This window comes from Hyperolius riggenbachi, chromosome 2 (assembly GCF_040937935.1).
Source record: "Hyperolius riggenbachi isolate aHypRig1 chromosome 2, aHypRig1.pri, whole genome shotgun sequence".
Taxonomy (NCBI): domain Eukaryota; kingdom Metazoa; phylum Chordata; class Amphibia; order Anura; family Hyperoliidae; genus Hyperolius; species Hyperolius riggenbachi.
In genome coordinates this window covers 284,884,574-284,906,328 of record NC_090647.1, presented here as the reverse complement: position 1 = coordinate 284,906,328, position 21,755 = coordinate 284,884,574, and the positions used below count along the sequence as shown (strand labels likewise).

Here is a 21,755-nt window from a genome sequence, read left to right as displayed (position 1 = left end):
CCGACGCCACAGCCCTGATAAATACTAACCTGAAGAAATATTTCCACTGCAAGTCTATGCAACTTTACACTGTTTTCTGAACTATATCAAACAGGAAATTGTAAAAACAACTGAATCTCTAGCCAAAGCCGTGTTTAGTGTGTGAACAGATAAGAATCACAGATTTTTATCTAGGTGTTTGATGATTAGATTTGATTTATCCTAAGACACTGCCTGTTTTTTGAACAGTTCTCATAGGACTGGAAGCGAGAAATCTTTATATCAGAAGAACGGCAGGAAAATAAAAATGCTTTAGTTCAAGCAGTACTGAGTAAAATCAGGGAGGAGCATTTAATATAGAATTCATAGACTAGTCTGTCCAATCTGGCCAGGTGGGAATTATTTTTTAGGAGCCAGGTCATCTGAAATTTGAAAAACTCAAAAGCTAAATCAGCAGCTCTAGATTAAAAAGTCTACTGAATCTACTTTTATTGCTGTCTGGGGCCCTGTCTGAGCAATATGCAGCCCGTACAAGGGCAGGAAGTGAAGGGGAATCTGTACAATAATAAAATCCTGAGCATTTCCACCCTTCCCCACATTAGCTGAAATCTAAACTGATGCTACTTCAGCTGTAAAATATACCTTTATTGACACAGAATAAGAGACACCAGCAGCAACATGAATTGTTTCTCATTCACAATGGAAGCAGAACTCCAGGAGATGAAGAAGCAAGCAGAAATAAACAACCCTTTCTGGAGACACTAACCATGGAGTCAGTGTCATGACAGCACTTGAAGATACAGTACATATAAACAACAGATTCCAGCAACACACTTTGGAGGATGTAATTATCATGCAGCTCCCAAAGCTCTTAACAGAAAAATGAACACCCGGTGACAAAAGACAACAAGCAAATCAATGATATTTCGATTTCCCAAAAAAGCAGTGTCATTTAAGACCACCATGAATTATAACAAAGTATCACTACAGTGCTCCCCGTTTGCCAGGTCACCACCCAGCTGATTTTCCCAGACCACCTGGCTGTCACAATGCAGCACCCAATCTTTCAGCAGTCACAGGTGGTCTCAGAATCACTTTATAGCAGGTATGCTGGGAACACACAATGCAATTTCCGACTTGATCGACGGGTGATTGGACAGAAAGTTGTATCATGTCCAAACTGCTCCCAACACATCCAAACTGCTCCCAATCGATAAAGGAATCAATTTTCTAATGAAAACTTTGCAAAATTGATTCCTTTCTCAATCGAAAACAGATCGGACATGACAGGAATACAGAGGAGGAAATAATTATTTGACCCCCTCACTGATTTTGTAAGTTTGTCCAATGACAAAGAAATGAAAAGTCTCAGAACAGTATCATTTCAATGGTAGGTTTATTTTAACAGTGGCAGATAGCACATCAAAAGGAAAATCGAAAAAATAACCTTAAAAGATAGCAACTGATTTGCATGTCATTGAGTGAAATACGTTTTTGAACCCCTACCAACCATTTAGGCAGGGAACACACTTGTCTTTCAGTTTTCTGCGCGCGTTTTCCTGCATACTTTTTCTGCACAGTGTGTTTCTGTGCAGGAAAACGCGTGCGTTTTTTCATAGCAGCTGATGTAATTGATAAAAACTGACAAAATGTGCAGAGTCATGATGCAGAATGTAAGTTTTTTTTCTGTGCGCGAACAAAATATTAAGTGTGGACTAGCTCATTGATTAACATGAGTTCTCAGTTTTTCTGTGCAGAAAACGCGTACGAAAACAGTCAAGTGTGTTCCCTGCCTAAGAGTTCTGGCTCCCACAGATGGTTAGACACTTCTACTCAATTAGTCACCCTCATTAACGACACCTGTCTTAACTAGTCACCTGTATAAAAGACACCTGTCTACAGAATCAATCAATCAAGCAGACTCCAAACTCTCCAACATGGGAAAGGCCAAAGAGCTGTCCAAGGATGTCAGAGACAAAAATTGTAGACCTGCACAAGGCTGGAATGGGCTACAAAACCATTAGTAAGAAGCTGGGAGAGAAGGTGACAACTGTTGGTGCGATTGTTCGAAAATGGAAGGAGCACAAAATGACCATCAATCGACCTCGCTCTGGGGCTCCATGCAAGATCTCACCTCGTGGGGTGTCAATGGTTCTGAGAAAGGTGAAAAAGCATCCTAGAACTACACAGGAGGAGTTGGTGAATGACCTCAAATTTGCAGGGACCACAGTCACCAAGAAAACCATTGGAAACACATTACACCGCAATGGATTAAAATCCTGCAGGGCTCGCAAGGTCCCCCTGCTCAAAAAGGCACATGTGCAGGCCCGTCTGAAGTTTGCCAATGAACACCTGAATGATTCTGTGAGTGACTGGGAGAAGGTGCTGTGGTCTGATGAGACCAAAATAGAGCTCTTTGGCATTAACTCAACTCGCTGTGTTTGGAGGAAGAAAAATGCTGCCTATGACCCCCAAAACACCGTCCCCACCGTCAAGCATGGGGGTGGAAACATTTTGCTTTGGGGGTGTTTTTCTGCTAAGGGCACAGGACAACTTAATCGCATTAACGGGAAAATGGACGGAGCCATGTATCGTGAAATCCTGAACGACAACCTCCTTCCCTCTGCCAGGAAATTGAAAATGGGTCGTGGATGGGTGTTCCAGCACGACAATGACCCAAAACATACAGCAAAGGCAACAAAGGAGTGGCTCAAGAAGAAGCACATTAAGGTCATGGAGTGGCCTAGTCAGTCTCCGGACCTTAATCCAATAGAAAACCTATGGAGGGAGCTCAAGCTCAGAGTTGCACAGAGACAGCCTAGAAACATTAGGGATTTAGAGATGATCTGCAAAGGAGGAGTTGACCAACATTCCTCCTAAAATGTGTGCAAACTTGGTCATAAATTACAAGAAACGTTTGACCTCTGTGCTTGCAAACAAGGGTTTTTCCACTAAGTATTAAGTCTTTTATTGTTAGAGGGTTCAAAAACTTATTTCACTCAATTAAATGCAAATCAGTTGCTATCTTTTATTTAAGGTTATTTTTTCGATTTTCCTTTTGATGTGCTATCTGCCACTGTTAAAATAAACCTACCATTGAATTGATACTGTTCTGAGACTTCATTTCTTTGTCATTGGACAAACTTACAAAATCAGTGAGGGGTCAAATAATTATTTCCTCCACTGTAACTGCACGATTCCTGTCGATCCGACAGGAAATTGCATGGTTTATTCCCAATATTAGAAAAACACAAATATGGGGCACTACAGGGGGCTAGAAATGCAAGGGGATTTGGGAGTGCTGGACTGATTTAGGGCTGGAAAAAAAAATATATAGAAAAAAAAAAAAAAATCACATATGGTGGTGACAAACTATCTAGCAGCTGATATTTCACCAGTTTTTCAGAACGCCAAAACTAAAAAAGGTCCAATGCACTCTTTTATTTCCAAACAAATGTTTTGTTACACAGGACAAAGAATGAGCAAACCAAAAACTAGAAATTTGCATGGGGCTTATCAGATTCTGGAGCTGCTGATTAACATGCACATTTCCATTTACATGTCCCTAGTCGTCACATTCATCACAAAATAAAACAAATACCATAGTTGAAAAAGCTAAAAATAAATATGCAACGCTTGGACATCCAACCAGGCTTAAAGGACAACAGAGAAGGATATAGGGGCTGCCATATTTATTTCCCTTTAAGCAATACCAGTTGTCTGGCAGTTCTGCTGATCCTCTGCCTCTATAATACTTTTAGTTGTAGATACTGAACAAGCATGCAGATCAGGTGTTTGAAATTATTGTCAGAAGTGACAAGATTAGTGAATTGTTGGTTTCTGGTGTGATTCAGAAAATACGGCAGCCAAATAGATAAGCAGATAAAGTGTAGAGAAACCGAGAGCCCAATATAGTGTAGTATGTTAAGCATAAATGAAGTAAAGGTTATCGTGAGAAAATTATACTCACAAACATGGGTTACCACACAGGCAACCACTGTATAGGCAGGTGAGGAGATTAGACCTGTCCTCACTCAGGGATAAGAAGTCGCTTTCTGTAGATGCGAAAGGGGGTAGATCACCCCTCCACCAGGGGTGGACACGGTATAGCAGTAGGAGAACAGAGGCGCCAGCAGGATAAAAGTGGATAAAAACTTTAAAATTTGCTGGGAGGAAGCGGTGGACTTACCTCCATAAAGCAGACACGAAAGACTGTCTGAATAGTAGTCACATTTATTAATTAGTACCCCAAAACAGTGCAACGCGTTTCGCAGGCCCAGCCCGCTTCATCAGGCAATAAAAATGGGGACAAGACAGAATTTCAGCAATAGCAGGTGTAGCGCCTCAGTCTACTGAAGCGGGCTGGGCCTGCGAAACGCGTTGCACTGTTTTGGGGTACTAATTAATAAATGTGACTACTATTCAGACAGTCTTTCGTGTCTGCTTTATGGAGGTAAGTCCACCACTTCCTCCCAGCAAATTTTAAAGTTTTTATCCACTTTTATCCTGCTGGCGCCTCTGTTCTCCTACTGCTAAATAGATAAGCAGGGCTGCCAGGCAACTGGTATTGTTAAAAGGAAATTATGGCAGCCTCCATATTTTTCTTACTTCAGTTGTCCTTTAAAGGACAACTGAAGCAAGAGGGATATGGAGGCTGCCATAATTATTTCCTTTTTAGCAACATCAGTTGCCTGGCATCCTGCTGATCCTCTGCCACTAATACTTTTAGCCATAGATCATGAACAAGCGTGCAGCAGATCAGCTGTTTCTGACATTGTCAGATCTGACAGGATTAGCTCCATGCTTGTTTCTGGTGTTATTCAGACACTACTGCAGCCAAATAGATCAGCAGGGCAGACATGCAACTGGTATTGTTTAAAAGGAAATAAATGTGGCAGCCTCCATATCCCTCTAAAGGTAGCCATACACTAGTCGATTTGCCATCAGATCGACCAACAGATAGATCCCTCTCTGATCAAATCGGATGAGAGGGATCGTATGGCTGCCTTTACTGCAAACAGATTGTGAATGGATTTCAGCATGAAATCGATTCACCATCTGTGAAGCTGCCACATCCCCCCTCTACACATGACCTGCTCCGCCGGCACGAGTCCCGCGGTCTCCACTGTCTTTTTCTCCGCGCTGGGCTCCAAGTCTGGCTGGCTTCACTGAACTTCCTGTCCGGGGAACAGTAGAGGGCGCTCTACTGTTTAAACTTCCTGCCGGGACAGGAATTTCAGTGAAGCCAGTCGGACTCGGAGCCCAGCGGGGAGAAAAAGACAGCGGAGTGAGTGGGGACACGCGCCGGCGGAACAGGTAATGTATTGCAGCTAGCGTCGGTCGTCAGGCATTTGAACGTCGCTATCGACGCACTCCCGACCCTCCAGCGATCGAGCAAAATCTTCCGTACAAACAGATCGACGGGAACGATTGATTTAGGACGGAAATCGATCATTCTGTCAGCGTTTGCGCAACAATTTCACAGCAGATTCGATCACAGTGATCGAATCTGCTGTATATCGGCGGGAAAATAGTTAGATTTATGGGCCCCTTAAGGCTACTTTCACATTAGGACGTTGCGTTTGATGCGACGTTACGGTCGCACAACGCGGCCCTAACACAATGTATATACACTTTCGCAGTGCGACGTTAAAGTCGCACGTTAGAAAATGTACTTACTATGGAACGAAAAACTGCGCATGCGGAACATTTTAAAAAAGAAAAAAAAACATTACTGAGCATGTGCAACACAAGTAATGCAGCAGATTAATTGCTAAACGCACAGCATGCAGCACTTTAATAATGCTACACTTTACACACTAAACGCAATGTGTGCACTGTTAATGTCGCTCAGACTTTGCATTGCTGTGCGTTACTCTGCATTATATTTTATAACGTGCGACTTTAACGTCCCACTGTGAAAGAGGCCTTTAGGTGCATACATATGTCTGATTTTATGCCCGATTGTCGTTTGAACGACTAGTCATTCAAACAAAAAGTCGTTCAGACTCCTTGCACACACAGACGACAAAATGTTTGAAATGCTAATTACAGCTAATTTACATGTCGTTTGACTGGTCAATGGACTTGATAGAATAATGGACTAGATCAAATGACTTGTTGTTTGAATATCTATTAGTGTCAAAGTAATGCTGGGCATACACGCTTCGATTATGCAGCGGTATCAAGCCAGCGGCTTGATCCCGGCGCGTCACCACTCATCCGCGCGGATCGATTCCCGCTCGTCCTCGCAGGCGCTTCTTATCAGTGCTTCGTTTTTCTCTATTGTCCGCCTGCGGGGGATCGAGCGCGGTACCGATCCGCCGCGGTGATCGGACAGGTTGGATCTTATCAATCGAGCCATCAGTGGCTTGATTGATAAGAACTATCTAACCGTGTATGCCCAGCATAAGACTTTCAAACAACAAGTAGTTTGTACACATGTACGGACCTAACTGTCGTTTAAATGACAGTTAATCCACGGATCCGTCAAAACTGCTGCCACAAGTCTAACGATCATTCGTACACACGGCAAACTGTCGCAAGTTGTTCAGAAATATCAGACATGTGTATATACCTTTACATACCTTTTCAGTTGTCCTTTAAACTAAGGTATAACAAAGTTTGACTGGCTTCTCTCTACAATATAAATACAGGTAGGAGAAAAAGCTTGCTAGGGATAAAATACGGACACTATGACTAGAAGAAGGTAACAATCCCCCCCCCCCCTTTGATAAGTTTACACGGTGATATAAGCCTGTTGTCTAGGTCAGGGGTGCCCATTAGGTGGATACCGATCTATCGGTAGATCGCGAAGGCCTTTATGGTAGATCTCGACCCCACTACATTTTCAATTCTGTATATACAAGTGTGCTCCTAAAATTGTACATAGGTAGATCACGGACTTAAAAGTCGCTCACAAGCCAAAAAAGTGTGGGCACCTCTGGTCTAGGTGATGTTTACAGGGGGGAGGGACAGTGAACTGTGGCAGTAGGGAGGGAAAATTAAAAAAAAAGAGAAAAAGGGCAGAAGTGATGTCACTTTTGGCATCACCGTGAAACAGTAAAGATTAAAACCAGCAGGATTATTATTTTCTTTTTTCAGATCACATTTCTCCTAAATTTGACAGTGAACACTAAAAAGAATAGGTTATTTAAAAAAAGTAATTTCTCATTGGATGATTTATGTCTTATTTTTTTCAGTTAATATAGAGTTTCATCCCACTTTAAAGTGACAGGGAAAAAAAAAAAAAAAAAAAAAGGATACATACCTGGGGCTTCCTCCAGACCCCTTCAGACTCACTGGACCCTTGCTGTCTTCCCAGGCCACCTGGATGCTCGGATATGCAGCACGGTAATTCCGCTAGTCGGCGCAAGTGCAGTCCAACCACATGCGCTGTCACGCTCCTGCGGCCGGGAGCATACTGCACCTGCGCAGGTGTGCAACTTTCCCTACGACGGGGTGCACACACTGGACCACGCATGCACAGCGGGATTACCGGGCAAAATTGCAGAGGATCCAGGCAGTACAGGAGGACGGCAAGGGATGGAGCACCCTGAAGAGGGCTGGAGGAATAACTGATTGATATATATTTTAAATTTGCATCATCTCAGGATTACTTTAAAGTGAACCAGAGGTGAAAAACTGATGAGATAAACAATTTATCCTCCTACTCCTAAAAATTAATGTATCCCATAATCTTCTTTTATATTTAAACATTTACAAAGTAGGTTGAATGTTTTACGGTCTCTAATCAATGGCAGCCTAAAGGGGCCCATACACTGGTCGATTTCAGCCATAGATCAATCGATTATATAGAATCGATCGATCAGAAATCAATTCTATCAAATTCCCAGATCGATCGATTTGCGGCCGATTTTGATCGATTTGATCTGACAGGATGGAAAATCTAGGTCGATCTGCTGCTGGCAGCTTCTGCTTCTGGCAGCTGATCAATGGCCCATAGAGTTGCATTGGATCTAATGGTCCAATAATGCAGTTAGATCGATTTCCAATAGACTTCATTCTGAAATCTATTAATAGCAATGTGAAGAAATGCACTACCCCACAGGAAGACTGGATGTGCCCAGGCTAGCTCGATCACCACTCAAGTATCTTGAAAAAAATGAAGAGAAGCCGGCACCATCAATTGCTCTTTTACAGTTTATTACAGACTGTCACAGGGTACACATAGTACAAACGACGTTTCGGAGCTATAGACTTGCTCCTTTATCAAGCCATGACAGTCTAATGCAGTACAATACATCAGCAGTTTAAACTCCACAACATTCAAATGCACCAATCATCAGCTGAACATCCATGTCAGCCAATCCCATGTCACTATCCATAAGCGGACCTGATGGGGATCTCATGTGCAAAAAATAGGAGCCAATGGACAGCGAAAGCACTTACCTGCGCTGTGTGTCTGACTCCCAATGCATCCATGGATGCTGGTGCGGCCCATAAGCGAACGTCACAGCCAATGGTACCACCCATCTGTCCGCACGGACCAGATGGGGAACTGTGCCGCGGGTGGGCGGCGCCGTAACGTCACTTGGACGTTACCTGGGAGATAGAGAGGATGCGGCAGAGTCCGCACAGACTCCGCCCGCTTCCAGTAGGCAGGATGTAGGACATCACTGTCTACGCCGGCTGATCACGTGGATGCTCTCCACCAATCAGTCGGCATACAACTCTCAGTAAGCAGACTCAGCATCCGGCTAGCCGAGTCACCTAGGAGATGTAAACAAACCCATTGGCTGCATATGGGGGCATAAAGCGAAAAACACACACGCATATAACAGCGCAGACCAGCACTGCCGCTGCACAGCAGATCTAGGCATAATATCACCACATTAAGGATACCTAAAAACGGACAGAGGATGGACCCATGCAGCCAATGGGTTTGTTTATATCTCCTAGGTGACTCGGCTAGCCGGATGCCGAGTCTGCCTACTGGGAGTTGTATGCTGAGTGATTGGTGGACAGCGTCCACGTGATCAGCTGGCGTAGACAGTGACGTCATACGTCCTGCCTACGGGAGGTGGGCGGATTCTGTGCTGACTCCTCCGCGTCCTCCATCTCCCGGGTAATGTCCAAGTAACGTTACGGCCCCGCCCCCCCCCATCTAGTCCGTGCGGACAGATGGGTGGTACTATGGGCTGTGACGTCGGCTTATGGGCTGCACCAGCATCCATGGGCGCATTGGGGGTCCGACACACAGTGCAGGTGGAGTGCTTTCGCTGTTCATTGGCTACTATTTTTTGCACACGAGTTCCCAATCAGGTCCGCTTATGGATAGCGACATGGGATTGGCTGACATGGATGTTCAGCTGATGATTGATGCATTTGAATGTTAAGTATGGTATTTAAACTGCTGATGTATTGTACTGCATTAGAATGTCATGGCTTGATAAAGGAGCAAGTCTATAGCTCCAAAACGTTGTTTGTACTATGTGTACCCTGTGACAGTCTGTAATAAACTGTAAAAGAGCAATTGATGGTGCCGGCTTCTCTTCATTTATTCTGAAATCTATTGGAAATCTGTTCCTAGTGTGTGGCGCACACAGATAGATTCCAGTCAGATGCGACTTGACAGGCATCTGCCAGAAATCTACCTGATGGTCGAATCTGCTGCAAATTTATAAGTGTATGGCCACCTTAAAGTGAACCAGAGACAAAAGCACCCTCATGTATTTTACCATATAGATCAGTGGGAACATTAGAGAAAACGCCTACCCTGCTCTCTGTTTTATTCTTCACTGCTCAGTCTGCTTCTTATCAGCCCTGATAAAATTACCGACTGAGCATTCAGTCTGGCTTTGCTCAGGAATCATTTTAACCGAGTCTGTCTTCTCTGATGTCTTTTCAAGCCTAAGCCTGCACCCTTCTGGCTCTGCTATAATGACTCAGCTACAATGATTCCTGAGCAAAGCCAGACTGAATGCTCAGTCAGGAATTTTATCAGGGCTGATAACAAGCAGGCTGAGCAGTGAAGAATGAAAGAGAGCAGGGTAGGCATTTTCTCTAATGTTCCCACTGATATATATGGTAAGATACATGAGGGTGCTTCATCTCTGGTTCACTTTAAGTGTCTCAAAGTTAGAAAAAGATCTATAGTTCATGTATTTTATCTCTTTCTGCACTCAAAAGTTATATTCTGCCAGAAACACTTTTATGGCTGGAATTTGCTCATCAGCGATGTTTTCTACATTTCCGACAGGGTACAGACAAGACAAAAGCTGTCACTTCCATGCCTAGAAATTAGCTCTTTCAGACAGTAAAACGAAACAAGTAAAACCGCCTGGTTATTAACATGTTTTGTACATATGCATTTCTCTTATGTCACATATCTCGGGTACACTTTAAATATAGCAATTGAGTAAGCGTAATCTAACTAGCCATACTGCTGAAATTGAGACCAAAAGTGATTGACATTCATTCAAGTCAATCTGGAACAATTACATTGGTCAGCATTTTACATTTCCATTCCATCGACAGTGAATAGATCCTATGAATAACATAGGATCCATTTACTATGTGTGTTTTGCTATCCACAAGTGGACCATATTTGCCTGACAGCGTGAAACAAGCTGTGTTGTATGCCACCTAAAAATCCAGAAAATGTATTGTGCTATTCCTGCTTGGATAAAAAGTTACTTGCAAACAGCAGTATATCACATTTAACTTTATTTTCAGTAGTGGCTTTGAAGCTTGGCACCTGCCATTTAAAGTCAAGTGTTCTGAACTTTTTGCAAATAGAGCTTTAGTTTGTTGGCTACATAAGCTTTAAGGCAGGTGCATACAAAAAGAAAACTGTAAAGCAAATTGCAATCAGAATCCTTGCACAGCTGAATAGACAACTTTTGAGAGATTGTATCTATGATATATACACATATACACAATGTTCATATAAAATGTAGCCATTATAGTGTCTAATAAAAAAGGTACGGACATTGGCACAGCTTGGAAAGTAACAAATAAGAATGTTAACTTCTAATCTAAAGAATGACCACAAAAGGCTGCAGGCCTGCCTTTCATACAATGTAACAACGCCTGCCATGCGTCCAGCAGCAGACAGATGTCTTTCCTGTGGACAGAGCCGCCACACACACACACAGACAGACAGACGAGTCTACCAGCACTGAGCACAGTCAGACTAAAAGGGGCTCCTCTCCCTTCCCCCTCCCTGGCCGCTATTATGCTTCTTGCCTGCAGCTAGGGCCACAGCCTGGCCCACGCAATGCCGGTTTCTCCCGCAACCTCCGGGTCCGGATACTTCTCACACAGCTCGCATCACACTTGCGTACAGAAAGCAGCCAGCCGCCAGCGCTCCATTACTCACAGGCGAACTGTTCATTGAAGTCGGGCTGTCAGTGAGAGGCCTCCGTACGCTCCGGTTTCCCCTGTCTTCCTCTGAAGGTTCCGGCCGCTATGACACCTCTGACACAACGCCAGACTCTAGCCCGCCCATGCAGCATCCCAGCCAATAGCAACACCGGAAAAAGAGGCGTTACTGCACGTCCCTATAGGTTACAGTGTAAGGAGGCGGCACAGGATGTTTCTCCACCCTCGGCTTGCAGCCAATATGAGATAGATAATGGCCTTTGCATGGCCGGGTGAGAAGGGGTGGGTGGTACTTGTCAGTTGCTGTTGGAGGGGGAGATACAGTCTTGCAGCCAATTCTCTGTGGCCCATGAGTCAGGGCTGACAGCGCGAGAGCACAGAGTGAGGGCCAATGAGAAGCTGGAAAGGGAACAGCAGGCTGACGTAGGCGCTGATAGTCACGTTGTCTGGCTGGAAGGGCTGCGTGAACGAATGGTGGACGTCATTTCCGGTCTTAGCTGAATGAGAGTGTTGTGTAGTCACTGTAGTGACGTATATACCGAGATTAGGTCCTATTATGTGGTTCGTTCGCGCTGGAGATGCATGATGCGGGTTTAAACTCGTCAAATTCAACCTATTGTAGTGTGTCTTAAGATAGAGTTTTGAATAGTGTATAACAGGGTTGCCACTCCAATTTCTCATTTTTCCTGGACAAAATGGTCAAAAAAAACTGGACATCCCAAGTTTTGGACGGACAGTGGGCGGAGTCAGTAGCAGGCTTTTTAGGCAACTTCTTGTGAATTTTGGGAGGAGAGAAACAGCTGAAGCAGGTGATTACTGCATAAGGCTCATGTGAAACAGCCCTTCTGAACTGTGAAGACTTGTTTCCCCATAGAAAAAAAATGATGTCAATGCTATATAAATAAGTAATCTTAATATGGTAGGACTTTAGACTATGACTATGGTAGGAGTTACATTGTGAGCTCATCTGAGGACAGTCAGTGACATGACTATGTACTCTGTAAAGTACTGCAGAAGATGTCAGTGCTATATAAATACATAATAAAAATAATAACATGTTAGGACATTAGACTATGACAGGATTAGATTGTGAGCTCCTCTGAGGACAGTCAGGCAGCGACATGACTATGTATTCTGTAAAGTGCTGCAGGAGATGTCAGTAGAATATAAATACATAATAATAAAAATGTAGGTCATTAGACTATGACTATGGTAAGATTAGATTGTGACTATGTACTCTGTAAAGTGCTGCAGAAGATATTAGGGCTATACAAATACATAATAATAATATGGTAGGACAGACTATGACTATGGTAGGATTAGATTGTGAGCTCCTCTGATAGTCAGTGACATGAATATGTACTCTAATGTGCTGCAGGAGATGTTAGAGCTATACAAATACATAACAATATGGGAGAATAATAGCATATGACTACGGTAGGATTAGAGTGTGTGTGTGTGTGTGTGTGCGCGTGCGTGCGTGCGTGTGTGCTTGTGTCATGCAGCCCTGCCTGGCTGCCAGGGTTCTGCATTATGTCACACACACTGAGGTTACAGGACTGCATCCTGATTTCTCACTGTGGATGGCGCAAATATCCCCAGGTAGCTCAGAGCAGATGACACACATCTTCAAAGTTCATACCTTGCTCTGTGTCTGGCTGCCGTTATCTGGGGAGAGACGCTAAGAAGTCAGGGGGGGGGGGGGGGGGCAGCGGGGGCTGAAGGGTAAACAGTGCACGCTGCTGTTTTCCTCTCTGCCCCACAGCTGCTGCTGTTTCCTGGACAGGGTTGGAAGGGGCAGGCTTGCTGGCTGCCTGACTCATTGGCTGGAGAGTGGCACCAGCATACAAATCAGCGTTACTGATTGGAGGGCGGCGGAAGGAGGAAATAGAAGCCTGAGGCTTCTTACAGAGCTGCCGCTGGGGACCAAGTTGCCTGTAGCTGCGGTGTGCACATGCGCACACAAGACCGCGGCAGTGTGTTGACTTTTTAGACAGACGCATGTTCCTAAGTACGGATAGGGTAAATTTAACATCATATGTATGGACTGCCCGTACTTTGACGGACTGTTGGCAACACTGGTGTATAAACTTGTCTGAAGGGCACCAATTCCTATCGCAAACGCTAGCTACTCACTAAATTTACCAAATGAGAATCGCAAAGTACAATCTCCACAAAATCGCTGTTGCATAGCCTAAAGGGCTGGTTCACATTGGGCGCTTTCCTGCCACTTCCCAGCGATCACGTTCAGGTCCTTGATTGCGATTTGGCTGCCAAATCTCACAATTTCTGTGCAATTTGTGCCTGTGATTCCTGTCAATAGAATGATAATCACAGCGCAATCGCCCCAAAGATGCTGCATGCAGAGCGTTTGCGATTGATCGAAATAGTTAAAGTGGACCCAAATTAAAAATACAAGATTTCAGAAATAAAATCTATTTTCTAAATTATAATAATAAATAGCAGCCTTTTTTCAGCTGCATGATGACAAATATAAAATATTTTACATTTATTGGAGGAACCTCTCCTTTCCTTTCATATTGCTGGGACAGAATCCGGCAAACTGGTTGAGGAGATTTAACAGGCTGCTACTGATGATGTCACAGGGGAGGTGATCTCAGCTTGTGTGAGATTTCACAGACAACGCCCCTATGAGGGAGGCATGATAAACACACCCATGATCTAAAACCTCCTACTTAGCTCAGAAGTAATGGCTGCCACCTGTATAACCCTAGTTATGAAAAGAGAAGGGTGAAAAGCATGCACTGAAATGCTCATAGGCTTAAAGGAGTGTTTATTTATCTTTGTATGTGTCAGAGTGGTGCAACTGAATATTTTGAATTAAAAAAATGTTTGGTTTGGGTCCGCTTTAACATCGCAGTGTGAATGTATCCATAGGGATACATTAGCAGCAGCGCTTTGCTGATCGCTGGCAATCAGCAAAGCGGCCAGTGTGAACCAGCCCTAACATGTATTATCACATTGTAATTCATCCTGAAACACGCTGGGCTTAGGGCCCATTCTACATACATGTAGAAGATGCAAAAGAGAACCTGAAACATCAGTGAGGCTCTAGGCAATCTACTGCGGGTACATCTAAAGCACAGGTGTCAAACACAAGGCCCACGGGCTGAATGTGGCCCTCCCTGCCATTTTATGTGGCCCTGGAGAGCTTCACTGCTGCTCCAGTGCTGCTTCTTGTCTCTTCCATTCTTCCCAACAGCTTCATGCTCTATACATCTATACCTCCAGCTTCCAATCACGTCACATTCATTTAGGCCTAGTGCACACCAGAGCGGTTCGGCTGTGTTTTGCTATCCGCTTGCGGCTGCGGATAAGCTTAGGTAATGTATTTCAATGGGCTGGTGCACACCAGAGCGGGAGGCGTTTTGCAGAAACGCATACTCCCGGGGTGAGGCATTTTTTGGATTGTGGATGCGTTTCTGCCTCAATGTTAAGAATAGGAAAAACGCTCTGAAAAACGGCAGTTCAGAGCGGTTTTGCCGGCGTTTTTGTTACAGAAGCTGTTCAGTAACAGCTTTACTGTAACAATATATGAAATCTACTACACCAAAACCGCAAAACGCTAGCTGAAACGCTACAGAAAAATAAGAAAAAGCGTTTAAAAATCTGCTAGCATTTTGCGGATCTGCTAGCGGTTTTTGGTGTGCACCAGGCTTAAGAGCCAAAAGAGCATGTGTCTGTCAGGAAGATTAGAGAAAAACCAAAGCAGCACTGGAGCAGGTAAATATTAAACTGCTCCACCGCAGAAGAGGGGAGGGGAGCGGGGATCCACTATAGTTATGCCACTTTATTTGAGACAGTTAAATCTTAATAAACAATTTGGCCCGCGGATTGTACTATGTTTCTAGATTTTGGCCTCTTCTGTTATTGAGTTTGACACCCCTGATCTAAAGCCTTGTGTTGCCCAACAGCGATCAGGACTAATTTCCTCGGATTACAGTGTGGGGCTGAGGCTGTACAGATGCGTCATCCTTCTCCACACTGATGATGAATTCTGATGTTTTGCTGGGGGTAGGGGGAGTGGGAAGAAAAATGCTTTTGGCCAGCACTCTGCTGACACAATCCATAAACGTGCTAGATTCTCAATAAAGGTCTCCTTGGCCGAGTTTAGTCTAGCATTTGTATATAGCTTCAGAGTGATGTGCAGTCACCCCACAAGGTTCTTCCTCAGTTATACATTCTTTAAAGCAAACCTGAAGCAAAAAAGAAATATGATGTATGTGTTCAGTTATATAGCTTTATTTTTAAAATTGCATCATTGTCATATTTGCAGTTTAGAAATCACACTCTGCCTTTTAAGCTATAAAACAAAGCAGAAATAATGACTTTGAACTTCCCTGCAGCTTATCTCTCACTATTTCTTGGCTGTTGCTTCAGAAAACAGGACTGTATTCGACCCAGAAGCTTTTTTGCATAGATAAGAGGTTTTTAACTCTTCCTGTACTGGAAAACAATATGAGACTCTTTTCTTTGCTACTAATGTTCTATTTCTTAGCTGTATTACAAACACACTTCATTATCTCATACACTTATTTTCACTTCAGATTTGCTTTAACCCGTTCCCGACTGCCTAACGCCGATAAGCGTTGGGAAAGTGGCAGTCCCAGGACCGCCTATTGCTAAAAGGCATCAAGTCCTGGGGCAGGGTTTTACAGTGGATCGCGCACATCCACACCAGTGCTGCCAACCGCCAGTAAATTTAGGGCATATCGTAAATTTTCATGCAAATTAAGCTGCCGTGAATTCCATAAGGAATTCAGCAGCGTCCGTAAAAGGGCGGCTAATCGGCCGCCCTGAGAGCAGGAGGGGTGGCAGTGCAGAGAAGGGAGAGCAGTGGGCACATCGGCCCGGGAAAGGGGGGATTCCCTCACCTGGGGCTCCCCCTTCCTCGCTCCCTCCCTCCAGAACTAAGTTTTGTGGCAGCGGGCGGGGACTTACCTCTGCCTCGTTCCAAGCGCGGAGGAAGTTCTGCGTGCCGCTGCTCTGGTCTAGACTAGACTAGCGGCAATGCAGAGCTTCATCGCCTGCTGGAACGAGGCAGAGGTAAGTCCCCGCCCGCTGATGCCAGCTGCACAATACTTAGTTCTGGAGGGGGAGCAAGGAAGGGGATGCCCCAGGTGAGGGAAGCGGGCAGGGGGGTAGATGTACCCCCTTCCCCGGCATTGTGCCCACCGTTCCCCCTTCTCTGCCCTGCCACCCCTCCTGCTTGGGGACACTAAAGTCCTGGCTACCTATTCAGGGGACATCTATACACCTGCCTACCCTCTATGGGGACATCTAAATGCCTGGCTACCCATTCTGGTGACATCTATACACCTGGCAACCCATTCTGGGGACATCTATACGCCTGGCTACCTATTCTAGGGACATCTATATGCCCGGCTACCTATTCAGGGGGCATCTATATGCTTGGCTACCTATTCTGGGAACATGTATGCCTGGCTACCTATTCAGGGGATATTCACCTATGCCTGGCTACCTATTCAGGGGACATCTATAGGCCTGGCTACCTATTCTGGGGACATCTATAGACCTGGCTACCTAATCTGGGGCCATCTATAGGCCTGGCTACCTATTCTGGGGACATCTATACGCCTGGATACCTATTCTGGGGACATCTATAGGCCTGGCTACCTATTCTGGGGACATCTATACACCTGGCTATCTATTCTAGGGAAATCTATACGCCTGGCTATCTCTTCTGGGGACATCTATACGCCTGGCTATCTATTCTGGGGACATCTATACGCCTGGCAACCTATTCTGGGGAAACCTATAGACCTAGCTGTCACGGAAGAGCCGTGAGAAAAGAAAACACAATTGCAATCGGTTTACTGCCCAGATTGCCGTTGACATGTCAGATCAGAATCGTCTGTCTGTGGATACCAGGCAGTCAAGCCTGGGGGTCTCTGTTGCAATCACAGGTGTTAGAGTTCTTTTCATGAAAGCCAAGTCTGCTGTCTGATAAGGCCTGTGTGGTTAATTAACTTGATCAAAGGAGTCCCTTTCCTTCCAGTGACACCAGGGCCCATATGCAATTAACTTTTTCTCCTAAGTTTTCTCCTAGGTGATATTTTTAAACTTGTCAATAAAATGCCTTTTAAGCCACCAGCAAGCAAGAAAATGCTTAAAATAAATTTGATAGTGCCTTTTCACCTACTTTTAGGTACTTTTTCAATTATACAATGCCAAAAATCTATTTTAAAAAGATGTTGAAAAATTATCTCCTAGGAGAAAACTCAGGTGAAAAAGTGAATTGCATATGGCCCCAGGTGTGAAAGCTTCCCCAGCAGCAAGCAAATGGCAAGTGTTACTGCCTTTTGAAGAGACAGGATAAACTCAGCATGAGACCAGACTGCCTGACTCTATCAGAAGCAGAGAGTAAGTGAATGCTGTATATGATTTTTTTGCCTCTCTACGGAATATAGCATCTAGGATAATTATGAGAGTTTTATTCATAGTAATATAGGGAGCCTCTATAATGATAGAAAAACATTTATTAGAAAATTACATGTAGAAACCCCAAAATCCCTCCCTTTAATTATGAGAGTTGTATCATTGGGTTTGTAGTGTCTTGCTGAATCTTTTGATACCAGTCTTGAGGGGCAAGGGGTACTCTACAACCAAGTTATTAAGCTTCTCAGGAACTGGATCCTCTACCATAATCAAGTCTGATGTCATAGGAATTGTCATAATCTGAGGAATATTAATCTGTTATCAGCGCCAATGTGGCATTTATCGGTTTTGAATTACAGCGTTTTATAAGTTTAAACCTAAATCTTCGAGGGAATGAACTGTGATTGGTTTGTAATTCGGGGGGGGGGGGGGGGGGGGCAGGCGTTGCCACACCCCAAACCAGCTTCATGAAAAGCACATTGCCTGCAGGCGGACCTCAGTCCTCCCCTGTGTACCATCACCGGATCAAGCCAGCCAGAGGACCACGTGGCTGGCGGCCATTTTCCTGAACTGAAACAAAGGACATTTTCCATGTGCTCAGATTTTCCCAGAAAGGACATATTTCCAGGAACTTAAGTATTCTATTCCCTTTTTATTTTTTCATACTGCGCTATTATTTGTCTCTATAATTGATTTCAACGATTTTCTGTATATATGAATTATTTATATTGCATTTTTAATAAACGACGCTAACGTCATTTATTTGCTCGGCTACACCTATTATTCAGCAACACAAAACTGAACCGTGACTTCTGAAGAGTCGCTACTATTGTTGATAGCTAGATAAAATAGAGTGTGTTCAACCGTTTTCTATTTGCAGGCCTAAAGTCAGCCAGTCAGTGGGTTCCTCTGTTCCATGGTAACAGAGGTGGTGGCAGTTATTCCCTGAAATAGTGTGTAATTTGTATTACCGTAACTCACAGGCTCCCTTCTAGTCGGTCTGCTGCCAAAATCCCAGCGGTTTCTGCGCACCGATTGCGACCACAGATTGCATGGTCCATGTGCTGAAACCGATTGGGAGGCATTGTGTGGTCCGGCCACTAGGGGGCTTGTTACACTAGCTACCTATTCTGGGACACCTATAGACCTAACTACCTATTCTGGGGACACCTATAGACCTGGCTACCTATTCTGGGGACATCCATACACATGGCTACTTATACTGGGGACACCTATAGACCTGGCTATCTAAACTGGAGACACCTATAGACCTGGCTACCTATACTGGGGGCACCTTTTTTGGGAGAACTGCTGCCAGATTATCTGTATTTTTGGTGAACTGCTGCTGCCAGATTAAGTGTATTTTGGGGAACCGCTGCCAGATTATGTGTATGTTGGGGGAACCGCTGCTGCCAGATTATATCTATTTTTGGGGAACCACTGCCATATTATCTGTATTTTGGAAGAACCTCTACCAGATTACGTGTATTTTTGGTGAAATGATGTAAAATTACATGTATGTTTGGGGAAACACTATAGCAGAGCTCAAATTTCCCCGGCAGACCTTTTACAGCACTGCTAAAGTCATGTATATTCGGCCCCACCCATGACCATGCCCATATTCTGTTGCGTGACCATGCCCATTTTCAGTGCGCGGGTTTTTGTCAGTAAAAAAAAATAACGCTTTGTCAGTAAATTTTGATGTCTTTGTCAGTAAAAAAACAATAGGTTGTCAACACTGATCCCGCTTGAGTGACGGAGCTACCAGTGGCAATCGCCGCTAGGAGACTGTTACACGGCAAAACCACTGCCTATTTACATTGTACAGCACTGCACTGGGGACAGCTGTGTCACTCGGCTGTCCCCTAGAAAGGCTCCGATCCCGATCCACTCTCATAGGCTGATGCCTATGAGACAGGATCGCCGTGATTGGCTGGCAGCAATCAGAGCCCACCAACAGAAAGCTTAGTAGGCAGAAAAGGGTGGGGAGGTGATTCATTTGTCTGATAAGTGATATGGCTCAGCAGCCTGCTATTAAAGCTGCAGAGCACTAAATTGTAAAAAATAGCCTGGTCACTAGGGGGGTGTAAGCCTATGGACCTGAACTGGTTTGGCACAATCTGAACCGGGTTTACAAGTGATGGACAACACCTCTGTGTTCAATGTGCAGAATATTCTCAGTGGATTCAGGATTTAGACTCCCATGAGTCTAAATGTGTAGTATATCAATATTTGAACTGCAGCTTTGGCAGAGGAAATTATGTATTTAACTGTCTTGAAAACACCATTGTAACTCTTTGCCTGATGAAAGGAGGACTTGGTCTCCTGAAACATGTTGCAATATACTTTAATAAACAATCAACACTATACGGCAGCCACTGTTTCTTCTTTCCTACACGCATCGCTGCATTACAATTCGACCACCACTCCAACTGCCCGTGAACTGCCTGTGCAAGACTCGCAAAACAGCGTGGAGCTTTGCTTTTAGATCCCTCACTCCTGGAGCTGATGCTTTGAAACCCACCACAATCTGTTTGTGCAACTGCATATAGCTGACTCGCACACAGACAGGGTGTACAACCCCAGAGCCCCTCGCTTCCTGCCAACAACCATCCGAGTGAAGGAGGAATCCAGCTGCCTTTGTGCCTGATCCCTGGCTAGAGGGATAAAAGCCTACACGCTGGCTACTCCTGTACAGGTTCGCCAGCAACTTCTAGAGGTGAGATTATTCTGAATTCACCCAATCTATTGCTGTACTGTTCCCCTGAATGAGCTCTGTCTCTTCTTGTCTCAAACACAGATACTTTTGCCACCGAGGTGGATACCAAGTGCAGCACCTTTATCCTCTTCCTTTTCCACCCTGCCACGCTGATCGCTCCTTTTGTTTGCTGTAAGTAAAACACTTGCTTCTTTTCCTAATGTAAGGCCTGAGGACCTTCTCTATACTTTATTCAATTTGTTTTACTTTCAGATATCCTTTAAGGCTGGTGCAGACTTGCTGCTATTCATGCATGCAAATCACAGTCCAACACTGCAGAGCAATTTCACCATAAATGAGCACATTTTGGGTAAGCATTTATCACAGCAGATGAGCAAATCATTTTGTCGTAATGGATTCAGCACCAGTGCTTGGATATGAAATACATGAGCAGATGGTGATTATGCTACAGTTATTAATGGGCCCAGAAGATATCGGTGACGAGTGTGTAGTATGGTTTGGATACTGGGGTTATAGCCAGTGCTGCTCAGTTGGGCTCCGTAAGTGAAGTACTGTAGACATCACACATTTACTGTCAATACAGTATGAAAATATAAGGGTCCCCACATTACTTTTTGCCCAGTGCCGTATTTTCCCTAAATCTGCCCCCGGCGAGGGTGTTTGGAGTAAACATCTGGGTGCAAGCAAGGCTAGATTTATACTTTTTCTGCCCCTATGCCAGCTTTCTTCCTTTATATATTGAGCTATCCCTTCCTTTTGTAACTTCCATGTACAGCAGCATCCTCTTCTACATGCAGAAACCGCTCTTTAATGTCATGCCACCTCTTGGGCCGCAGTCACCCAAGGCCCTATCCTATCTAGCACTGTGGCCTTGGGTGCAAGACGACACAAGATGAGTGTCAGGTAATGCTAGGTCTTGTTTAGGAGGGTTAAGCATGGTATACACTTTCAATTATAATTGGCCAATCACTGAACCGTTTTACCTCCTCAATATAGTATGAGGGTCAACAGATATTGAATACTATGGGCAGATTGTGTAGGTAAACCCTCCTACGACATGGAGGTGGTAAAATTGGTCACTGATTGGCCAATTATAATTGAAAGTGTGTACCAGGCTTTAGTGTTAGGGATAGTATGAGCGAAGTTAGGTTTAAATGAAAGGTAAGGTTTAAAGGGAACCAGAGACGGCGATACCTAAAGATTTGATATTTACCCGGGGCTTTCTCCAGCCCCATAGGCACATCTGAGTCCCTCGCTGTCCTCCTGCAGTCTGCCATTCAGCTGCAATCAG

At 44.4% G+C, this 21,755-nt stretch overlaps 1 protein-coding gene across 1 annotated transcript in view; it reads right to left on the bottom strand.

The window, feature by feature from the left end:
• The window catches only part of PTP4A2 (protein tyrosine phosphatase 4A2), a 72,823-nt gene extending 61,260 nt beyond the window's left edge, over nt 1-11,563 (bottom strand). Inside the window, exon 1 of the mRNA XM_068268887.1 lies at nt 11,324-11,563. The gene's annotated coding sequence lies outside the window, so the exon portion shown is untranslated. The remainder of the gene's footprint in view (nt 1-11,323) is intronic.
• Nucleotides 11,564-21,755: the final 10,192 nt, after the last annotated feature.